At 37.7% G+C, this 22257-nt stretch overlaps 1 protein-coding gene across 5 annotated transcripts in view; it reads right to left on the bottom strand.

Annotated features, from left to right (window-relative positions):
• The window catches only part of SLC39A10 (solute carrier family 39 member 10), a 123680-nt gene that overhangs the window by 61134 nt on the left and 40289 nt on the right, over positions 1-22257 (bottom strand). The gene's annotated exons all lie outside the window — the stretch shown is intronic.

The following is a 22257-nucleotide window of genomic DNA, read 5'->3' as shown; positions in this document are numbered from 1 at the left end:
GTAGGCCTTATTATCCTACCCCAGGAAACTGAGGCATAGGAAGTTAAGTAACTTGCCTTAGATCACAGAACAGGTAGGGAGGAGAGTTGGGATCCAAACCCAGTTGGTATGGTTACATATTCCCCCTGTTCTGCATATTTACCTTCATGAAGGAAGTTGTTTTGCTTTTGGTTTTTTTGTTGTTGTTGTTTTTGGTGAGGAAGATTGTCCCTGAGCTAACATCTGTGTCAGTCTTCTTCTATTTTGTATGTGGGATGCTGCCACAACATGGCTCGATGAGTGGTGTGTAGGTCCAGGCCAGGGATCCAAACTGGCAAACCCCAGGGTGCCTTAGGGGAGCTGGAGAACTTAAGTGCTAATGCCATTGGCTAGCTCCTTGCGTTTGTTTTTTATTTCTGCAAGAACATATTTTAGGTGCTTAGTGAATGCCAGGATACCAAGCTTTTCATATCCCTTTTTTTGTTGTTTGGAAGAGCCAATCCCCTGACCTCACTCCTGCTGTTTCCATAGCTGCTCTTAGGCAAAGGGAGAAGTCCTGAGGTGTAGAAGAAAGAGGTGAAGCCTGAGTCCTAGCTTCAAGGCTCACCATTGTCACTAACTGTGGGAGACAGTGACCATAGTCCTCCGATTCATGGATGAGTTAAGTGAATTAGTCTAAACTTATTCTAAGGTCCTTAGATTTCATAAAATCAGAACTAAAGTACCTTAGATTTCATAAAATGAATATAGTACATCTTTTGAATCCAATGCATAAAAAGCTGCCAAATTACCCTCATATTTTAAGGCTTATAATTATTTTATTGAACACATTATTACTAGCACCTCTAAAATACCTGCAGTATCTTTCTTCGAAATATCAATAAGATATAGTACATACATTCCTTATATTTTAGGGCACCCACACCCACACTGCTTTTTAGTTTTGATCCTATATTGAAATACTTCCATACACATTGGTCAATAGTTGCAGCTCTGAGTCAAAATCCCCCATAATTCCCACCCGTGTACCAGCCCCTTCTCTCAGGATTCCCCAGACCTCCCACATTTCAGGAACTAAAGGGTTAATACTTGGTTAAGAAGGAAACCTGCAGGACCCAACCCATATCAAGGACTTCCATTCTAATTGGTTAGTGCCTATGCTTTACTAATTATTACATATTTTAAATATCATCCCTGCATAAAACTATAGCGTAAGGTACTTGAAAATAGACCATATCTCCTACCACTTTGATACGCTCACCCAAACATTCATATATGATCAAGTATATGCACACTGACTACAGCAGGACTGAAAGCAAAATGACTAGGTAGGGCAAATGATTGAGCTGCAAACAAGTCTACTACTTTTCCTATTGGGAAAAGGAATCTTAGAAAATGACTTGCAGCCTTACTCAAAATCACCTGCTGAGTTAAACAATGGAGAGTGTGGCAAAAATATTGCTATAATGTATGTTTAATATACAAGGAAGGTGTCGAGGTAAGGAATTTCTAATAGGTTAGAATCACAGAACCATGTGAAAGGGTCAGACTTTTTTTCTAGCCACCTCATTTGATTCATAAAGAAGCTCAACTGAATTATAAAAACAGTATAGGTGATTTGCAATACCTGGAGGGAAGAAAGAGTATTGAATTGTAGGTAAATGTTTCAGTCTCGATTTTATTTCACATATCTAAACTTTAAACATGACCAATCTACCTTTGTGAGGCATGATATAATAAATCCAATGGCCTTTTCTGCGCCTCAGAGGATTAGAAAAGAACCAGCTACATTTAATAAAGGAAATAAGAACCACACTTCATACCTCAATTTTTGGTTCTGACTAAAGGAAGTCCGTGTCGTAAACTTAGTTTTCTCTCTAGTGGAGGGGAAAATGTCATCATCCACAATAAAGTTAAGAACCTTTAGTTAGGGGGCTGGCCCCGGCCGAGTGGTTAAGTTCGTGCACTCTGCTTCAGCAGCCTGGGTTTCTCCAGTTGGGATCCTGGGAGCGGACCTAGCACCACTCATCAGGCCGTGCTGAGGTGGCATCCCACACAGCACAACCAGAAGGACCTACAACTAGAATCTACAACCATGTACTGGGGGGCTTTGGGGAGAAAAAGAGAAAAAAAAAAGAAAATTGGCAACAGATGTTAGCTCAGGTGCCAATCTTTAAAGAAAAAAATAAACTTTAATTAAATTTATAAAGAACATGACTGGTTCTAAGAAATCAGACCTTTCAAACTCAGTTGTTCTTTCTGTGAATCAAGATTAGTAATAATCAAAGATAAAGCTCCTTAAATTCATGTTCAGTTTAAACTTTGATTTTTACATAGCCAAAAAAGTTTAGTTCAGACAAGGTTCTACCTAGAGACAAGAGTACAAGGAAGACTAAATTGCATTGATATATAACCCTGAGGTGGGAAGTAAAATTAACAACCATCTCTTCACTTTTAGAGACTGTTTTTCAGCCTGGAAACTGAGGCCCCAGCCCCAGATCTGAGGCGAGAGAAATGTAAAAAGTACATCGCATTCCTGTTCTTTGAGGCCTATGGCACTGTGTGACATCTAACTTGTCAAGCTCATGGTCAGGATGGGAAGTGGGGCCTACGGGGCAGTGTTTTTCTGCTCCCTTGAGAAATTATGGCTCCACTGTCTCATCTAAAGACTTGCCATTCCTAAAATTAAGATAAACAGGCCTTGAGAGCTTGCATGGAAGTTCTCCTGAGAGGATCACAGCTGCCCTTGCACCCCTTTCTAAAGAGCAGGACTCATGTAAGTGGGACGGTCATCCTCTTCCACAGAGCCCACCACTTTGAGGAGGGTACGCAAAGGCAGGGAGAGATGATCCCTCCTACCCTGCTGAGAGACAAATTGGACTGATGTGCCTGTCAAGTGAGATCATTGTGGGTTGGTAGGCTGATGCAATAAAATGGGCTTCAGGCTGTCTGCAAAAACAAAAATAGATTGGAGAAATGAAACAAAACAATTCAAGCAACTCCTCGACCATGATGGAAAAATTAACTTCTGTATGATTTGCCTGGATGATGCTAACATTAGACTAGCCAGACCCCTTAGTTTCAATTCATCACGATACAAACAAAGGCCTTTAGCATTAGACATCCCCACTGGAAGAAAGACAGGAATGGAGAAGCTTAAAGCCTCTGACTTGCCATGGCAAGTCGTTTTGAAAATAAGAATGAGATCTAGCCTAGGGGAAAGAGGAGGCCCACTTAGAAGAATGAACAGAGCAAGAAGCTAAGAGCTAGAGCCAGGATGGCAGGCAGACCACACATTTGCCCACGTGATGGTCCCCTGAAGGCTTCCCACCCCAAACCTACTCTACTGTGCTCGATCCCTGGAATTCCACATCTGGAACTTCATTCCTGGGCCTTCAAAACCAAAGGGACCTTGACCTTGGGGGAACTTACTACCATTTTATTATTTATACTCCTGTGAGTATATTTTTTCAGGTCTTTTCTGAAGAGGAAGCTTTAAATAGGGAGCGCGATTATCTAGATTCCTAATGGTAGTGTGGTAAAAGGGACAGAAGGAAAATTAGACAAATTGTCAGCTTCTTAATCTTGCTTCCAGCCAGCCTTGTTCACTCACAGAATACTAAGATGAAGAAAAACAGGTTTGGTGAGCAGCCACTTGTACCAACGATGGGGCCTAGATGCCAACAGGCAGCCATTTTGGATCTCTTGGACTCTGGAGGCAAAGCAGAAATCAGCTTTACAAACCTTAGCTCCTAGTCCAAAGGAATTTTAAAAAGTAACATACATATCCACATGAATATTCTAAATTTGAAGAGTATTTGTGGATGGTTACACTTCAATTTAAGGAAAATTATCAACATGGAAATGAATTTGTAATAAGTTACCATGTAAATATTTTTAAAAACAGGCTCATTAGTTTAACTGGTTAAAATTAATAAGCTCATTTTTAAAATTCATTTTAAAATGTCATCATATGAGAGCAAATTTCAAATCTTGCCTAGGGCTTCCAAGCTAATTAATAATGAGACCATTTCACAACTGACATTTATGAAAGCAATCAAGTATCTCTTTTAAAATCAAGACACACTTGGTTTATCTTAACAAATATTGCTTACCTTTATTTATTAAAAATTTGACAGCAAGAATGCTGCAAAATTCTAAATATTAGGGAAGGCAATAAGTGAATTGTCAAAACATGAGTAATTTGCAGAGATTTCCGAATTTGTTTCTACGTAAAGCTCAAATCATATTTTATTTTTACTAAAATAAGCCACTTTTGTGTTCTTCATAAAATCCCATAAACGACCTCTTCTTACCAGCACACATCTTTAGAGAAGTTTTAGAAACTTCCTGATGTGTTGTGAGCAACAATTCTGACAGTGCCCAACAGTTAGCAACCTACTACACCTGATGATCTCATCTACAGCATCCGATGATTTCTCTAAGCAGTTATGTTCAGACTTTCTTCCCACCCTAAACACATGAAGGTGTATGGTTCAAAATGTGCCAGGTACCATTTCAAGTGCTTTATATATGATAACTCATTTTATTCCTATGACAGCCCTGGAAGGTAGATGATATTTTGCCCATTTCACAGATGAAGAAAACTGAGGTGGTTATATAGCATGTGGCAGAGCCAGGACCCCAGTCCAGGCAGTCTGGCTCTGGAGGCTATGCTCTTACCCCTTATATGACACCTTGCCTTTACATCAAGACTATGTGCAGGTCCCGATTTTTGTAAGGACATCTATGTTACTTTCTCTGCAAAAGTTGGTAGTTTAAAAAAATCAGTAGAACCATAAACTGGTGTCTTCCCAGTCTGCAAGTGTTTCAGGTCAATGGAAATTTTAAATGAAATAAAGAATAGAATAAAACATTTCAAGATACTTATAACACGAACAGTTTTTCTTTTCTGCTTTATCTTTCAGCTTGACTAGCTTGAATCAATTCCAAGGAGATGTTTATTCCAGTCTCTTAAATTAGAATGTTAATTATCCAATCTGGTTACACACTTAGTTGAAAGCTTTCCGCTCTTTATGGTGATTTGATATAGTTGTTCAGATATTTATGCCAGTAACGTTGTATTAAAAGTTAGGCAGAATCAGGTGTATGTTAATGACGTTGATCATAGTCATGTAAATATGAACTACTAATGTGCTAATCAATGAAGAATTGGTCAGGTGCAGACAAATATATCCCAGCAGATTTAAAGTGAAATTCATTTAGGGAATTAAAGGTACACTTCAACGTTAGATTTATGTAAATCTGCATCCGCTGCAAGTCTACCTTGGAAAAAAGAAACAAATAAAAGCGTTGAGGGATGGAAGTGTCTTCAAGCAATAGTTTGTGTTCCTTTTATGTGCAAGCCACTATGTGAAGTAGCTGGGATATGAGTGTGAACAAATATGATTCTTGCCCTTAAGTAGCTTATAGTCCAGTTGGCGAAGTAGTTAAAGAGGCAATTACAATACAGAGTGGCAAGTGCTCTTAGAGATAGGTATGGGTTGCTATGACAGCAAAGGCCAAAAACGGCCAAAAGGACATGACATCCCGGGTCTGACTTAAAGAATGAGTTAAGAGAGCGCCAGATAAAGAGCAGGGGGCAGATCAACCGAAGCAGAGGAATGAAGTGAGTGAAAGCGTGATTCTCAGCTGGGGGAAGTGAAACACATGGTGTCGGTGTGTGTTTCTGGCATGGGGGATTGGGAGAAAGACAGGACTGGTAAGCAGGGCCTTTGTGTGCCATGTCCTAGAGTCCAAATGCTACCCTGAGGGCAGTAAGAGCTGCTGAAGGATTTTAAGCAGGCAAGTGGCATGAACACAGGAAGTGGACAACAGCATTAGTTAGGTGAGCAGAATAATGGTCCTCCCAAAGAAGTCTACGTGCTAATCCCTGGAACCGGAGAATATGTTAGTTTATGTGGCAAAGGAATTGAAATTGGGGGTGGAATTTGGTTGCTAATTAGCTGACTTTGGGATAAGGAGATTATCCTGAATTAGCCAGCTGGGCTCAATTTAATCACAAGGGTCCCTAAAAGTGGAAGGAGACAGAAAAGAGTGAGAGGGAGATGTGACTGTGAAAGAATGGTCAGAGATGCAATGTTACTGGAGACAGAAAGCCACAAATTGAATGTGGGCAGCTTCTAGAAGCTGGAAAAGACAAGGAAATGGGTCCCTCCCTAGAGCCTCCAGAAGGAACACAGCCCTGCAGAGAGATGCCTTGGTTTTAGCCCAGTGAGACCTGTGTCAGACAGACCTCTGACCTACGAACTGTAAGATAGTGAATTTGTCCTGTTTTAAGCTGCCAAGTTTGAGGTAATGTGTTATAGCAGCAATAGAAAACTAATACAATTAGGAAGCTGTTATAGCAATAATCATATGAGAAGTCACCGTGGATAAAGAGAAACGGTTGGATTTGAGAAGTGTCAAGGAGATAGAATCAAACTGGATCCCCAGCTCTATTTACCAACTGTGACCTTGAAAGACCCTTCTTAACCTCATGATTCAGCTTTGTTGTCAATACCTATAGAATGGGCATTACTTTGCGAAGTTCTGTTTGTTTTAATTTCTATTTTGATCAAGGGAATACATTGACATTAGCTTTAAAATTCAAATAGAAATACATGTTACAATGTGAATGAATCTTGAAAACGTTATGCTAAGTGAAATAAGTCAGACAAAAATATTTTATGATTCTACTGATATGAGACACCTAAAATCAGCAAATTCATAGAGACAGAAATTACTAGAATGGAGGTTACCAGGGCCTTGGGGGATGGGAGGTTGAGGAAGAGAGAGAATGGGGAGTTGATGTTTAAAGGGTACAGAGTTTCTATTTGGGATGAAAAAAACTTGGAAAGCGATGATGGGTGCACAGCACTGTGAATGTACTTAATGCCATTTAATTATACAATTAAAAATGGTTAAATGTAAATTTTATGTTATGTATATTTTATCACAATAAAAGATACAATGATTAAATTCATTCAATTATCTGATGTCTTAGTAGCGGGAAAAAAAGTGAAATTTATACATGGATTCAGCTTCATCTACTGATAAATATGTCAATAAAACCTCTGCTTGAGTATTATACCTTAAAAAATGGCTAAAATGGTACATTTTGTTACATATATTTAACTACATTAAAAAAAATTAAAATAGAATAAAATCAGCAGTCTATCACCGGGATCTCCCTCCCCAGAACAAAACCCTCAATTATTTTAGCTTTTCTCCAGGGATTTATATTTTAGAATACTATGCTTGTCCTCTATTTCATCAGTCTCAAGTGTCTGCTACTGACTTCAGTAAAGATCAGGCTTTAACTCTCTTAAATACACACATTCATAATCTGAGAAATCGAGGAGTCTGCTCCTTACATAGATTTCCAAATATCCTCTTGCTTCCAGGCATGCCCTTCACCTCCTTGCAGAAGGGCCCCCTGCTTTCAATTCTTGAGTGTTTCTGGGGTGCTGGAGCACCAATGGGCCTCCCTCTCCCCGCTATTCCCATTTCCAGGGACTAAGCTCCCAGAGGAAATAGTTCACCCTTCCCTTTCCGTCTTCCAAAAAATGGTTTGTTACTCTTGCCCATTATCTTGTCTGTATTTATAGATATATCTTTGTTATTTCTTAATACCATTTTTGTGAGTTTTAGTGATGGAGCAAAACTAAGCACACATGTTCTAGCTGCCATGTTTGACCAGAAGAACCCCAGAGTCATCACTAATTTGATCAGATTACTCCCATGCACAAACTTTTTAAAGCCTCCCATTGCCCTTGGGTTAAACAATCTCACCAACAAACAATATCCTACTGAATCTGCTCCCATATTATCTCTGCAGATTTCTCTCTCGTTACTTTGCTCTACAATGATACTGTCCAATGTAGCAGCCACTAGCCACAGGTGGCTGTGGAGCACTTGCAATGTGGCTAGTCCAAGTTAAGACTACTGTACGTCTAATTCACACACTGGATTTCTCAAACGTGGTACAAAAAAAGTGTAAACATGTCTAACTTTTCATATTGATTAAATGCTGAGATAATATGATTTTAAATATATTGGGCTAAATAAAGTGTTATTAAAATTAATTTTACTTGGTTCTTTTTACTTAATGAGACTACTGAAAAATGTTTAATTACATAAGTGTTCACATTATACTTCTACTGGATGATGCAGCTCTAGAGCTCTATGGTCCAGCCATACTGGAAGACCTGTTACTCCCTCAAATCTTATGCTTTTCTCCTTGTCTCAAGGGCTTCCTCTCTTCTGCACATTTCCTCTTCCTTCATCTGATCACCTCCTACTTGTCCTTCAGAATTCAGTTTAGATATCACTGTAAGAAGCTTCCCCACCCCTTTCTCTTCCCAGACCAATTCTGGATTAGCTCTACCTCTTACATGCTCACAAATGTAGCACATAGCTTGCAGGGTACTGTACTTGTGGTTTACTTGTCTACCCACAATCTATGTCTCCTATACTCACCAATTGCTTAGTAGCAGTACTGTGACTTGTTCAATGTAATATCTTCAGCATCTAGCACATTACTTGGTACAAAGTAGATATGGAGTAAATACTAGTGTAATGGCTGCTGGAAATGACTGCCCTGGACCCAATACATGAAACATGGCTGATACTAGTATATGTGGAAGGAGTTATGAATTAATTTGTTCCTTCATCTTTGACCTGTCTACACCTATCAAATGACACCTCCAACCCTCTCTTGCTTCTTTTGCCCCCTGTAAAATTTTAAAAACTCAGCAGTTAATTTCAATGAGGAAATGTTCAGAGAACAAAATGAACCCAACCTTTGTCTTCTAAATATTTTTAACTTGCTTTACTGCTAGAATATATTCACTGTGAGAAAAATTACCTATTCCTTGGAAAACATTTTTATAGCATTTCTAAAGATCAAGTCTTTGCAGGAATTAAAATGAGACCTAAAATCAAGTAATTTTCTCTATAATCCTGCACTGCTCGCAGTCACAGAGAAGTTTTGAGTACATCAAAAATTCTGGCACACTCACATTATAATTAACGTTTACCACATTACTCTCTGTTAAAAGAAAAAATTAGTGTACTCCAATTATAAAAGCAGTAAGAACAGACAGTAACTATTTTCTCAGTCTCAGATATAAATTTAAAGTAGCATCCTGTGTTCATCCAATTTGATTACTCTGGGCTGTTTTTTTTTATTGCTTTGAGGATTTTCATGGCACAGCCAAAACTTTGATTTGTGTTTTTATGGGATTAAAATGTCTAAAGGACTTATAAAGACAAATAATATGCCTCACCTTGATTTGAGTCACTGCTTAACTGTTTTTCTGCTTCACCACTTATTTACTGCTCAACACACTGTTATGCCTGTGTTCCCCACTCTAGTGAAATGGCTCACTCAAAAGTCATTATTGAAAGGCAGTATGTGAAAGAGACACAGAAGCCACTGAAAGAGCTCCCAAAGGCCAAAGCTGGACACTTTGAGCAATAAAATTAATAGCTTTGGGTTACAACCCAAAGTATACAATAAATATCCAGGAGTCCATACTGATATAAATAAATGATTAAGTAAATTTAAAAGCGGGGGAGAAAGAACAAATATCCCATGCAGGGATATTCTAAGTAATTTATGTAGATATTCCATCTTCAACTCCCCACCTTAAGTGTGGGCTACACACAGTGACTTCCTTTCAAAGAGTACAGTATGGGAAGGGGAACAAGAAGAGTGACTTTACAGTAGGGACACCTGACAAACATTAACTCAGCCAGGTGGTCAAGGTCAATATCAATAGTGATAAATCATGTTGATAAATATGTACCTTTGATATAATATGATTACAATGGCACTTTACCTCTGTGGTCCTCCTCCCTAACACCCATAATCCTAGGCTAATCGTGAGAAAAACGTGAGGACCATTCTACAAAATAATTGACCAGTTCTCCTCAAACTGTCAAGGTCATCAAAAACAAAGAAAATTTGAGAAACTGTCACAACCAAGAGAAACCTAAGAAGATACTACAACTAAATGTAATGTGATAACCTGGATGGAATTCTGGAACAGAAAAAGGACATTAGGTTAAAACTAAGGAAATCTGAAAAAAAAGAAAAGGACTTTAGTTAATAATCTATGAATATTGGTTCATGAATTGTAACAAATATATCAAAGCAATGTAAGTATTAATAGGTGAAACTTGATGTTAGGTATATAGGAACTTTCTGTGCTATCTACAGTTTTTCTGCATATCTAAAACTGTTCTAAAAATAGTTTATTTTTTTGTCATCATTGATTGCTTGTTTGCCAAATCTTGTTGCCTTTTGACAATCTTCATCCTGCACTGTAGAATGATCTTTTCCTTGTGAAAACTCTCTTTCTTTAGCATCTTCAGTCATGCTTTTCCTTTGTTCCCTTCCTGCCTAATACTCTCTTCTGGTCTCCAATACTGAATGATTCCTCCTCTTCCCGTCCTTTAAGTGATATGTCCTAAGTTTCCACCTTTGACTGCTTTGTCTTATTACTTTATATTATCTCTCAGGGGGACCGAAATCTCACAAATTCCTACATCTTCAACTATGACCTTTATGTTGAACACTCCAAAATCTGTATTCTAAGCCCAATCTCTCTTTTAAAGGTCAGACCATATTTCCAACCACCTAGTAGACTTATCTAGCTACAGACTTTCAGAAGTATTAAACTCAGTACACTCAAAGGAGAAACCCTCATTTTAAACCATAATCTTGTGGTTTCTATTGTGTCCTCACTCATGGTTAAGAGCATCATAACTTCCCCAGCCATCCAACAGGATCCTTGTATATAGCCATGAGTGTTTCCTTGACCACTATTATCCTCTCTGATCTCATACAAATATTGTTTGATTCTATTTCTATCTGCTCCCTTTCCTGTCACTGCTTTTCCTGAATAATTACCAATCCATCAACAAAACAGCCTTGCTGACCTATGGAGCCTGAGGTGAGCCCAGGTATAGCTGAGACCTCCAGTCCTGATATGAGACAGTGATATGGGAAGTTGTTGTTTTGTGTTCCCTGGGAAAGAAACAAATATCTCCAGCTTGGGTCAAAGAACATCATTGCTTTTGGGAGCCAGACCAGAAACTCAGATTGACCTCCAATGGGCATGAAAGGCAGTTAACTGCCTCTGTCCACTCCCTACTTGCAGCTTTTGAAGAAAGCTTTCCCCTCGAATTGGACAGCCCAGGAGTATTTGCAGTATGAAGTCCCTGTCACTGAGATCTGAAAACTCTTTGCTAACATTTCCCAAAGACAGGTCACAGTTTGCTGATTGCCACATGCCACTGGAAAAATTCTTCTTCAGCTTGACTGTGGCAGATCATTCCTGTCTAATCAAGCCATTAACTACGTTCCTCCCCTCATTTTCCTGTTTAGTAGAATCCTGATTTTCTTGCAAAAACATAAAATCATGTACACAGGGGAGACTGGAGCTAAGCCCCAAGTGGTAAATTTTTGATTAGTCTAAACCAGATAGTTCTCAAACTTTTCGGTTTCAAGATCCTTTTACACTCTTAAAACTATTGAGGACTGCAAAGTACATTTGTTTATGTGAGTCATATCTATCAATATTTACCATTTTAGAAACCAAAAATAAAAATTTTAAGTATATTAATTCACTTAAAAAATAATAAACGAATTACATATTATTATACATAATAATACTTCTTTGGAAAAATAACTATTTTTCAAAATAAGAAAAAATTTTTGAGAAGTCTGCCTTAATAGAAGATGTAGACTGTCGTATCTGCTTCTGCATTCAATCTTTTGTTTTGGTCGAAATATAGTAAGAAAATCCAGCCTCATACAAATAAGTAGTTGAAAAAAGAATAAGTATTTTAGGAGGGGGCCCTATGGCCGAGTGGTTAAGTTCACATGCTCCGCTTCCACCTCCCAGGGTTTCGCCGGTTTAAATCCTGAGCGTGGACATAGCACCGTTCATCAGGCCATGCTGAGGCAGCACCCCACATGCCACAACTAGAAGGACCTACAACTAAAAATATACAACTATGTACTGGGGGCTTTGGGGAGAAAAAGGAAAAGTAGAATCTTAAAAAAAAAAGAATAGGTGTTTTAATAGCCTCTTTGGATAATTTTGGATATTCTCTTTGATACTACACTAAAACTCAAAAAGTGGTAGTTCCTCGAAGGTTAATTACCATGTGGAATCTGAAAACAGATCAATGAAATTTTATATTCAGTCACCCTTAAATTTACTTTTAGTCTATTTTGGTCTTTGAATGGATCTAACATGCATAAGTCATTGAGAAAATATTGGTTCGCTGAGTTATGGGATCTTTCAAAGGCTGACACATTTCATCATACCACATCAAAAAATCACTTTTGTTAATATCACCACCAATATCATCAGAAAAATATTTAAGTGCTGGAAAGCTGCCAGGCTCACAGTGGTGGATACAAGTTATCTGGCATTCTAATTTCCACCTGAAAGCTTTAATTTTATCATTTGCAACAAATACTGTCAGTTGTTTTCCTTGAAGTGACAGGCTCAATTTGTTCATTTTCAAGGAAATGTCTGCAAAATACCGAAGTCTGAATAACCATATTTTGTTTGTCAGTCTTTCAAGTTAAAAGAAAAAATTGTTCCATGAAAAAAGTGGCCATCTCAGCTGACAACTCAACCACCCACTAGTAGACCGAGATAGTGAGAGCACTCAGCATGCACCGGGAGACAATGCAGACGACAATAGACTTCATATGAAGGCCGGGCAGGTAAGAATACAATGACTACTAGTACGTTTTGGCGCCACAGCCTTGGTCTGTGCTAAACAACTGGAAGTGTTACCCACCACTACTGCTTTTGCACCATAAGTGGGGTGAAAAAGCAAATAACATCTAAGACTTATTAGGAGAAATGATTTTAACCTTGTGAACTCAGAAAGGATCCCTATTAGGGCCTCCATGTGCCGTGCACCACTGCCAAGTTAAGCCAATGTGATATTCCATTTCGTTTTAACAATTAATTCTGGAATAAGTATGTGACATAATTCTGGCCAATAAGCCAAAAAGCCCTCTGGGAAAGGTTTCTTCCTTCTAACAAGATATGTAGAAGCAGAAATTTCCCTTTTCTGCCTCGAGACTTTGTCATCTACATGCGAAGCCTAGAAATAACCTGCCCAAGTGGACAAACACCACACTGAATTAGGGAAAGTGAAAAGATAGAAAACATCTGGGCAAAATGATGTCATTGCTAAATCACTGAATTATTCAACTCTGGAAATGCCCTATCGCTAGAATTCTTGTTATGTGAGATGATAATTTTCCTTACTGTTGAAGTGACTTTTACATGGGTTTTCTGTTCCTTAAAGTTGAAAGCATCTTTACTCATACATAATCTTACACTTTCGGTCAATCCGTCACTATTCAAAAGACTCCAAGAGCCTGATCACCAGAGTTTGATACATTCCAAACTCCCTGAAATGAGCAAGCAAAAGAAAACGATTACAAGCCATTTAACAGTAGCTGGAAGGAGGCGTACCAAGTTGAACAACTGGAACAGGTGGCTTATATGGATGCAAATCTAATAAAAGAGATAATATTAAATTTTAATAAAAATATGAGAACCCTTAAGGGGATTAGAATATAACACCAAAAATTCAGAGACTTAAAAACATTATCCCTGAATTATAGAGTAATCAGGATCAGAAAGTAACCAGATGTTCAGAGGCAAAACCCTTGGAATATATCCAAGTATCAAGAAATCAAAACACAGATTATATACTGGACCAATAGGAAAGTATTCACTGCTCTGTGTTAACACAACCAACATTCTACCACTGAAGTTGGAAATGTGGTCATGAGTAAGAGAAGTAAAAACTGTTTATTTGTGAATTGTCAGGTTATAGTAAAGAGTTCTTTTCAAAATAAAATAGGCCTATCTTTTAATACTTGAATGTGGGTTTGAAGATTTCTAATTCAACTTTTTTTTTTAATGTTTGATTATCACACTGTGAGATTCAGAAGGGGAAATATTTTTAAATCAGAGAAATAAAAAAGAAACAAACTCGTCTTGTAGATAGAAAAAAATATTTTTTATTTTCTCCTGTCCACCTCCCCTCTATGTGTCAATGTAAAAGCAGAAATGGTTCGCAGATATTTGTGCGTTGCAAGATCAGAGTTCCTGCCTCTGCAAGGAGAATCTAGTCCACTGGATAAAGAATGGCTTTGGAAAACAACAGTCTCTCTCTGCAAAAGTCAACATCCTCTAATGTATAATAATTCTATAAATAACATAAAAAATGTTTTAAGATCAAACATTAAATACCATTCAATTATTAACATATTTTAACTCAGACCAGCTCTACAGTGAGTAGATGTTACCACATGAAGATCTATTATTTTAGTTTTCAAAACAGAGAAGCACTATCTTTTGATCACCAGATGAAAGGACCACATTCTCAGGTAGAAATGAGTCTAAATTCTAAAAGGACTGGATGAAACCATGAATCTTAAGTCATGGTTGCAGATTAAGTACTACAATTATTTAAAAAGAAAAAGACAGAATGAGAGCTGGGGACCTTTCTTCATATTTGACATTACCACTCAAATTCAACTTCACCGAAAAAGCTTTGATAAGAACAAGCCATTGAACTTCTTTGGGCATAGCTTACCTCACATCAAAAGCTTGAGGAAATTCCTCTTGTCTAATATCAAAACAAATATGGATAATACAATCTCTCAAATCCTTGGACAAAGAGCTTAAGCAATCAAGATTGTTACCCAAATTAAGAGTCATAGCCATTGAATGATGGAGCAGCTTCAGAACTGTGCTTTATAAAGATAATTAGTGGTCTTATAAACAGCAGTAATTGCGCATTTACTGAAGTTTTCCATCCCATGCCATAAATATTATCCAGTTGTTTTGTCCTTTATAGTTTATAAACATTGATCGGTATATCCATAGAATTTTGCATTGCTTTCTACTTTAGAATGTAGTAAAATTCATCTTGTGATAATATCAGTACTTTTCCCACATCCCTATTGCAAATGGACGTAGATGTTATATACTGGTAAATATTCTTAATCACAAATTGAGATTGCTTTCAAAGGCTATTTTTCTTTCAAAAATAACTCCAAATCAAAGACCCAGAAAGGATTAATCTATTTCCATTCAATAATAAGTCTTTTGAACCATACTGAAGCACTAACAGAAAACAAGGTATCAGGTAACAACAAGGTAAGTAAATTATGGTTAAATAAATTAAATTACAATTCATCTAAAAATTTAGTCTTGTTTTTTTAAAAAAATAAGTTCTTTAAATTTTGAAGTAATACTATACTGTGTTTTGAGGGTATTGTTAAAAACGTTTTTTTAAAGAAGCTATGTACCGCTTTAGGCTAAGATATGTTTGGTGTTTAATTGGAGATTGAATTTTTTAAATCGGAGATTCACTTTGACATTTTAAACATAGATATCCAGTGAAATAACTATTTCAATTCTTTCAGCAATAGTGTGGATATATTTCTTCTCCAAATTGTCCCTTTCAGTTGGGTGTCATAGGAGAAAATTAATTTCAAGATATTGTTAGCCTTGTTAGCCATCAGAAAAGAAATTTTGCCAAGTCGTTTGTATAATATAACCGAAAGCACTTGCCATGACATACTCTGGAAAATATTAAGTGAAAGAGACTCTTCCACAAGTCTGGGACTGACATGCTCAGTCTGTGGCTCCAGAGCTATGGCTGGATTCAGACAATGGATGTTGAATTTGATCCGAACTCACTGGTGCTATTGCAGTGACCCAAGCACAAGATGCTCGTGTAGAAGCAGTGTCAAGAGCAGTAACAGATTTGAGGTATATTTTGGAGGTAGAATTGATGAGCCTTGGCTATAGTCTGGCTAAGAGTGTGTGTGTGGGAGGGGGGGAGTGGGGAGGTGGTCAAGGACAACTCTTGGATTTCTGGTATCAATAACTATATAGATGGAGGTGTTTTTACCAAAAGGGAGAACACTGGAAGAGGGACAGATTTGCAGGTGGGGGTGGGGGATGAAGACTTCATAGTTTGAGCTGTTTTAAGTCTGAGATGCCTATGAGACATCTCAGTGGAGATGTCAAGTAGGTAATGGAATATTCAGGTCAAGCTCCAAAGAGAAGTGCAAGTCAGATCATAAATTTTGGAGTTGTCAGTGTTTCGATGATTTTTGAAACCACAGGACTGAGTAAGATTGCTCAAGAATAATTGTATAGAATGTACAGAAGGCCCAGGACCTCTGCCTGGAAAATTTGAGGGATTGTCCTACCCTATTTTTACTAGACCAACTTCTCATGTATTTAGGTGTTTGCTTAATTTTTGCTTTTTTCAAAAGACTTTTTCTGACCCCTTAGTCTAAATTAGGCACCACCCCCGTATGTCCTTATCCTGTTTCTTCAATGTGCTTACCACAATTTGCAATAAATTATTTGTGATTATTTATTTTGTATTTGTCTCTCCACTAGAATGTATGTTTCATGAGGCCAGGGGCCATTTGCTTCAATTTCATCCCCAGTGCCTAGCACAGTGCCTGGCACATAGGAAATACTCAGTAAACATTGAGTAATGAATTAAAGTGGATGTGGCTATTGATTGAATGTTAGATGAGCCTACTGAGGTGATAACCCAATTTAGCAACTGTTAAAATATAAATGTATATATAATAATTTAAGATATTAACCAATTATCATTTATCTTGAACTTTCCTAAGGGACAAATAGATTAAATAGCAACGGATTCCAAGCATTTTAGTTTACTATTTCACTCTTTATGGAGGGTCTGCAATATGTGAATATTTATGGAGAACTTTATTTCTTCAAAGTACAAACAATTCATCAACTCTACAAGTGTTCTATCATGAACTCCTAGAGTTCGGAGCCAGTTTGTTTCCGTGATAACTTTAGGAAACAAGGTTCACATGACATTGATTTTGCTGACACTTTGCCAATCTTACTCAAAGTGCCCACCTTTGTAAATGTTCCTTGTACCAGAAGTTCATTTTTAAAGTTTGTTTTAATAGGTCTAACTCACAGGAGATTTCTTCCACAAGGGACTTAATAAATAAACTGTATACAGAGCAGACTCTATCGAAAGTGTGAAGTCTGGAAAATTTGATATTGACCACGATCTGCTCCCGTCTTTGGCATTACATTCCTGCCTACGGTAACCAGTGGTTTTTCTTGCTGCCCCTCAGTCTTAGGGAGTCTTGATGCAACGTCTGACCATTCAGTATACTATTAACTTATGTACATTTTCCTTCTCTCAAATTTGCCTCTCTTGTTTCCAATTCCTTCCTGGTCTTATTTCCTTTTATACAGGAAAATATCTGGCTGTGGATTATAAAAAAATGTTCTAAGAATCATAGAACATTGGAATTGATAAGCCCTTAGAAAAGTCTCTCTTCCTCCCTTCTCATCTACTCAGGTACATTGTCTTCTGTTTTTTGTAAATTTGGGTAATATAATTGCCTTTAGGGTGTGTTGCTAATGGTGGGAAGCTGGTACTGGTCAAATCACGTCACCAGCCCTCTGAGACACAGAATGATGTCAACTGCCACTTGTTTAAATCAGTGTCTTCACAGTTTACTCCATTTTAAAATGGAAGAATGGACAATTACTGAAGTTGTAGCTTATGAATCATTGTGGTAGGTATGAGTCATCAAGGGATGTTTTTGTTTTGTTTTGAGGAAGATTAGCCCTGAGCTAACATCTGCTGCCAATCCTCCTCTTTTTTTGCCCAGGAAGACTGGCCCTGAGCTAACATCCGTGCCCATCTTCCTCTACTTTATGTGGGATGCCTACCACAGCATGGCTTGCCAAGCAGTGCCATGTCCGCACCTGGGATCTGAACCAGCAAACCCTGGGCCGCCAAAGCGGAATGTGTGAACTTAACCGCTGTACCACTGGGCTGGCCCCTGTTTTGTTTTGTTTTAATGCAGATTTCTAGGCCTACTGTTTCAAAATGTTTTGAGAGGGGAATCAGGAATAAATTATCAAGTCATTATAGCAAATTGGAATTAACACATATTCCTGGTTAAAAACTCCTGATTTAGATCACTTCTTAGATAATAGTGAACCCTTAATTTAATACAGAAAAGTAATACTTTAGAATCCAATTTTAAAGCAATCTTTGAGCTGTTGAGAATATACTGATGCATCGTCATGAATTTATTTTCCAATAAACATAGATTAATGCTTTGAGATAAAAACAGCCAAGGGACATAGGAAGACATTCATGTGCAAGGAGAGAAATTGTGTCTCCAGGCTACAACTATTTATCAATTTTCCTGCCACTAAAACTTGCCAGCCAGTTTGTGAGCCTGAGATAAAGATGAGTAACTCTATATAGAAAAATCTTCTCTTTCGGGAAAGTTTACTCAGGGAAATTATTACTCATTGGTGATCTTTTCCTGGACATCCTCTTTACCCTTATCTGCACTTTGTATAGTTACTCAGCAAGTGACCCTGTCTAATTACTGTCTGCTCTGCAATAAGAATCTCCAAAATCTCCCCTAAAACCTAGAAGTGGTTTGGTTTTTAAAAGGAAGCTCTTCCGGGATCTATACAATGAAAACTACAAGACTTTCTTGAAAGAAATTGACGATGACATAAAGAGATGGAAAGACATTCCATGCACATGGATTGGAAGAATAAACATAGTTAAAATGTCCATACTACCTAAAGCAATCTATAGATTCAATGCTATCCCAATCAGAATCCCAAGAACATTCTTCACAGAAATTGAACAAACAATCCTAAAATTCATATGGGGCAACAAAAGACCGCGAATTGCTAAAGCAATCCTGAGCAAGAAAAACAAAGCCGGCGGAATCACAATCCCCGATTTCAAAACATACTACAAAGCTACAGTGATCAAAACAGCATGGTACTGGTACAAAAACAGGTCCACAGATCAATGGAACAGAATTGAAAGCCCAGAGATAAAACCACACATCTATGGACAGCTAATCTTCGACAAAGGAGCAGAGGGCCTACAATGGAGAAAAGAAAGTCTCTTCAACAAATGGTGCTGGGAAAACTGGACAGCCACATGCAAAAGATTGAAAATTGACCGTTCTTTTTCACCACACACCAAAATAAACTCAAAATGGATCAAAGACCTAAAGATTAGGCCTGAGACAATAAGTCTTTTGGAAGAGAATATAGGCAGTACACTCTTTGACATCAGTTTCAAAAGAATCTTTTCGGACACTATAACTCCTCAGTTGAGGGAAACAATAGAAAGAATAAACAAATGGGACTTCATCAGACTAAAGAGCTTCTTCAAGGCAAGGGAAAACAGGATTGAAACAAAAAAACAGCTCACTAATTGGGAAAAAATATTTACAAGCCACTTATCCGACAAAGGGTTAATCTCCATAATATACAAAGAACTCACACTGCTTAACAACAAAAAAACAAACAACCCGATCAAAAAATGGGCAGAGGACATGAACAGACATTTCTCAAAAGAAGATATGAATATGGCCAATAGACACATGAAAAGATGTTCATCATCGCTAATCATCAGGGAAATGCAAATCAAAACTACACTAAGATATCACCTTACACCCGTTAGATTGGCAAAAACATCCAAAACCAAGAGCGACAAATGTTGGAGAGGTTGTGGAGAAAAAGGAACCCTCATACACTGTTGGTGGGAATGCAAACTGGTACAGCCACTATGGAAAACAGTATGGAGATTTCTCAAAAAGTTAAAAATAGAAATACCCTATGACCCAGCCATCCCATTACTGGGTATCTATCCTAAGAACCTGAAATCAGAAATCTCAAGAGTCCGTTGCACCCCTATGTTCATCGCAGCATTATTTACAATAGCCAAGACGTGGAACCAACCTACATGCCCAGAAACTGATGACTGGATAAAGAAGATGTGGTATATATACACAATGGAATACTACTCAGCCATAAAAAAAGACAAAATTGGCCCATTCGCAGCAACGTGGATGGACCTTGAGGATATTATGTTAAGTGAAATAAGCCAGTCAGAGAAAGACGAACTCTATATGACTCCACTCATAGGTGGAAGTTAGTATATTGATAAGGAGATCTGATCGGTGGTTACCAGGGAAAAGGGGGGGTGGGGGGAGGGCACAAAGGGGGAAGTGGTGTACCCACAACATGACTAACAAAAATGTACAACTGAAATCTCACAAGGTTGTAATCTATCATAACCTTAATAAAAAAAAAAAAAAAAAAAGGAAGCTCTTCCGCTTGCATTTCCACAGAATTATATAAGGCTTGTTTGAGTTTTTTTTTTTAAGGAAATTATATGGATAAGTAATCCATATTTGGTGGCCATGATAAAAAGTACTTGTATTATTTTCTCTTTTATATGTCAAGTTACAATTTTATTACTCTCTGATCTCAGAGCTTCAGGAACAAAGCTACCAAGAGAGAAGAGGTAAATTGGAAAGTAGTCTTACTGTACTGTACAGTCAGACCGTCAAGACAGAATCGATTCATTGCAGTCAGCTTCCACCATCCAAATCTGAGTAAGGCTTTCTTATCCCAAGGGGAGTCTGACAAATTTTAGGGTTTCTGATCATACAACTGCTATCTCCAGGGAGAAAGTAAAGCGTACAGAACAGAAGAAAATATGAGAAGCTTTCCGTCTCAGATAAGGAAGGTGAGGAGAGGATCTCATTTAGAACTTTTAGAGGCCTGGAGCTCTGCAAAGATTGTGACTCCTCGTATACCGTTTAAATAAAGCCAGTCCCAAGCTATAAATGACAAAATGCCAAACTTACATGCATATTTACGTTAAGAGCTTTTCTCCAGATTTTTTCGCTTATAAAAATTTGGGTAAGTTTATCATTGCCGAGCTTTATTCAGTTTTGGGTATCCCTGATTTACTGGTGTCCGTGGAGCAATCAAGGATGGGCAGAAATCTTAGCTTAGACATGCATTCTCCTTGCTCATCTCTCATCCCAATGCCTTGCACACCATGGGTACTTCATAAGTGGACTGGGGATGGGGCTGTATTAGTGGCAAAGAAGCACTACCTGATGTCACTGACTGATCACAATAAGCTGTCAACAACGTTTGAAATCTTTAATGCCTTACTGGACAAAGCTTGGGACTATTCTCAAGTGTATGTCATCAGCACCATTTGAAACTGCCTTTTCAAAGTTTGCTAACTTACGAGTACAACATTCACACTTCCCTCCTCCTGAGTAGGCAGTTACCACATCTCGTATCTGTGATACCTGGAAACAACAGGCCTTCTTTTACATATGCATAAACTGACGGGGTCCCCAGATGGTGACTGGTGAATGGTCTCCCTCCTTTATTTTCTTCCTGACTATAAATTTTCAGGAAATGACAACTTTTTTATTTTAGATTGGGAAAAATTAGACCAAGGACTCACAATCTGTATATCTAAGAGGGGGTGTGTGTGTGTGTGTGTATGGTTTTTTTTGTTTGTTTGTTTGAATTTTGCTTCTTTTAAGAAATGACTAGAACATCATTACTTTGATGGAATACTTCTGCAGTGTTACAATTATATTCACTATGTTTTAGGCTCTTTCATTTTCAAAGGATAAAAAAGCAAGTTGCTGAGAAAGAAGACAATATAAATAAAAGTAGATAATATATTGTATTCATTTTGCCCCATTTAAAATTTGAAAATAAGTCATTTTATAAAGCCAAAAGAGTTTTCTTTTCTGGGCCAAATTTCTGTTTGAAAGCTAAAGCATGAAATTAATGGGTTGCCTTAAACTTTAGTTAGATAGAACCAAAAGAAAAATGACTCTCCTTAAGAATGTGTAGAGTATCAGTTATTGCTTCACAGGAAATATTTAGTTTACTGTGGCCTCTCTTGTTTAAGGAATGTATACTGAGCCCTAAAAGATACATTTACTTCTAGTACAAGAATCTATCATTAACAAACAATAAATTGTATAATACTGAGCAAGGTTGGAGTGGCGGGGGGTGGGGGAGTCTATATTCTTATAAAAACTTGTAAGGTCACTAAGGCAATTCTAAAGGAACCCTAAGCAGAAGTATTAATATATAACTTACACTTAGGGGGAAAAAATCATATTATTGAGAGAACAGTACGCTCAAATCAATCATGTCATGAAAACATATGCCTTTGTTTAATTTGGCAGAACAGCCCTGAATACAATGGACGTTTCTGTTAAATGGATCTCAAATTCTATTTTAAAGTGACATCATTCACTTTCATACTAAACTTTCACCCTTACTTTTCTCATATCTCTATCAGTCATGTTTTCTGGGCTTAGCT

The sequence above is a fragment of the Equus caballus genome, chromosome 18, assembly GCF_041296265.1.
Source record: "Equus caballus isolate H_3958 breed thoroughbred chromosome 18, TB-T2T, whole genome shotgun sequence".
NCBI classification, from domain to species: domain Eukaryota; kingdom Metazoa; phylum Chordata; class Mammalia; order Perissodactyla; family Equidae; genus Equus; species Equus caballus.
The sequence above is the reverse complement of the archived record's forward strand: the minus strand, read 5'-3'. Positions and strand labels throughout refer to the sequence as shown.